The sequence below is a fragment of the Papio anubis genome, chromosome 9 (assembly GCF_008728515.1).
Source record: "Papio anubis isolate 15944 chromosome 9, Panubis1.0, whole genome shotgun sequence".
In the NCBI taxonomy this organism is placed as follows: domain Eukaryota; kingdom Metazoa; phylum Chordata; class Mammalia; order Primates; family Cercopithecidae; genus Papio; species Papio anubis.
Window position 1 is genome coordinate 4,366,067 of NC_044984.1, and position 2,928 is coordinate 4,368,994.

The following is a 2,928-nucleotide window of genomic DNA, read 5'->3' on the forward strand; positions in this document are numbered from 1 at the left end:
CATTTGATTTAAATACAAGAAAGAAGGAATCTTGGAGCAGAAGATAAAAGAACAGCCTTTTCTAAACAATACCTTGCAAAAGTCAAGTCAGTGGAAACCAGGAAAGCCAAAAAAAAAAACGAAGAATATCCACTTGCTTCTTATCTAACCTATAGGCTGAAGAATTTCCAGTTTGAGGAAGGCTCTAAAGAAAGTAAACAGTTAACAGTACACCACACAGTAATCTCAGAATAAAAGAGGGACCTTCTTTGTAAAGAATGGTGCTCTAGGCCGGGCTCAGTGACTCACACCTGTAATCCCAGCACTTTGGGAGGCTGAGGCGGACGGATCACAAGGTCAGGAGTTCAAGACCAGCCTGGCCAACATGGTGAAACCCTGTCTCTACTAAAAATACAAAAATTAGCCAGGCGTGGTGGCAGGCGCCTGTAATCCCAGCTACTTGGGAGGTTGAGGCTGGAGAATCGCTTGAACCCGGGAGGCGGAGGTTGCAGTGAGCCGAGATCGCACCGCTTCACTCCAGCCTGGGTGACAGAGGGGATGACAGAGGGTTCTGTGGGGGTGGGGAGTGGAGGTGGGTAGCGGGGTAGAATGGTTATTTTATGGCAGGTATAGGTGAGGTTGCCTCTTCTTTCCACCAGATGGCACTGGAGAAAAGGGATTTTGATTAACTTAATTTTATACACAAGATTGGTCTTTGAGAAATCTTTATCTAAATGAAGAAACTGTTTTACATGTAGTTCGCTTTTAAGTCACCATGTTGCTAAATGCTGTGAGTCTCAATTTTAAGGAGGATTAATACTAAAGTTGTCAGGTAAGGCTATAATCACATATAGTCAAAATTTACTTTGACATCATTTTAAATCATATGTAAAATTCAGTATTATATTGTTCTTAGTGTGTCTAGCGCTACCAGTTTTCTACCAGTATTGAAACAGGGCACGTATTTGAGCATCAGAGGAAGTATACTGTAAATAAATATTTGAAAAATAAGCAAAAAGGACAGATAATAATTATCTCCATTCCCACCATACTGAAGTAATCTTTCCATTTTTTTTTAAAAAGAAACAAAACATAGAGATAAAAGTAGAGTTTTCTTTAACCAGTTCTCACAGTCCTGTTGCCTCCAGAGGCAGCCACTGCAGTGAGTCTGTGTATATGTTCATCTGTTCCTTACATTTTCACCTAGTGTCTGGAAGGAGATGGTATCATTTTGGTGCTTTAAAAATAAATATCAAGCCATCTGTGTTCTTTATTTTTACTTATATCTTGGAGGCATCTCTGTGTTGATATATATAGATCAGTTAATTATAACCACTGTATTCTATTAAATATAGCACATTTTTGTTTATTCTGTTAGCAGGCATTTAGGTATACTCTTTTTTGAGACAGAGTCTCTCTCTGTTGCCTAGGCTGGAGTGCAATGGCGTGATCTTGGCTCACTGCAACCTCCGCCTCTTGGATTCAACCAATTCTTGTGCCTCAGCCTCCTGAGTAGCTACAGGCATGCACCACCACGCCTGGCCTGGTTTTTTTTTTTTTTTTTTTAGTAGAGACGGGGTTTCGCCAGGTTGGCCAGGCTGGTCTTAAACTTCTCACCTCAGGTGATCCACCTGCCTTGGCCTCCCAAAGTGCTGGAATTGTAGGCATGAGCCACCGTGCCTGGCCTATGATGCATTTTTTTTTTATATGTGTTCTCAATTTTTAAGACAAACCAATATACCTTATCCTTTTTGGGTTGTTTTTGGTGTGTATCTTTAAGAAGACTTCTCTACCGTGAGGTCATACAGTAATCTCTCCTTATAGTTTTTGAGAACTTCTGAATGTCAAATCTTGAACTTAAACTTTGCTTTTTATAGTATAATGTAAGAATTTAATTTTTTTTTCATGTGGTTGAAACAGTTATCCCAACACCATTATAAAGACTGTACTTTCTTGGCCGGGAGTGGTGGCTCAAGCCTGTAATCACAGCACTTTGGGAGGCCGAGACGGGCGGATCACGAGGTCAGGAGATCGAGACCATCCTGGCTAACACGGTGAAACCCCGTCTCTACTAAAAATACAAAAAACTAGCCAGGCGAGGTGGTGGGCCCCTGTAGTCCCAGCTACTCGGGAGGCTGAGGCAGGAGAATGGGGTAAACCCGGGAGGCGGAGCTTGCAGTGAGCTGAGATCCGGCCACTGCACTCCAGCCTGGGCGACAGAGCGAGACTCCGTCTCAAAAAAAAAAAAGACTGTAGTTTCCCAATTGGTTTGTGATGTGTGCTCTTAGGCCTCACACACCCTCATTTGCTAAGAGTCTGTGACTCTGTTCTATTTTAGTTATCTATGTATTCCCTTATTAGTGTCATACTTAGTGACTGTGGCTTTGCAGCTGAGTATCTTGAAGGGTGGATACTTCCTCTTGTTCATTTTTAAAGTTGTCTTAACTATTTGTGCACTTTTATTCCATGTAAATTTTGGAATTAATTGGTTGATTTGCAGAAAAATTGTGTTACAAATTTTATTGGAGTCACATGCGTCTCTTCATTTACGTAGTTATTCAATACTTATTTTTTGAGCATGGCACATACATGCCAGGCTATTTTAAGAACTATTACTGGCCGGGCGCGGTGGCTCAAGCCTGTAATCCCAGCACTTTGGGAGGCCGAGGCGGGTGGATCACGAGGTCAGGGGATCGAGACTATCCTGGCTAACATGGTGAAACCCCGTCTCTACTAAAAATACAAAAAACTAGCCGGGCGCGGTAGCGGGCGCCTGTAGTCCCAGCTACTTGGGAGGCTGAGGCGGGAGAATGGCGTGAACCCGGGGGGCGGAGCTTGCAGTGAGCCAAGATCGCGCCACTGCACTCCAGCCTGGGAGACACAGTGAGACTCCGTCCCAAAAAAAAAAAAAAAAAAAAAAAAAAGAACTATTACAACTGTGATAAAGCT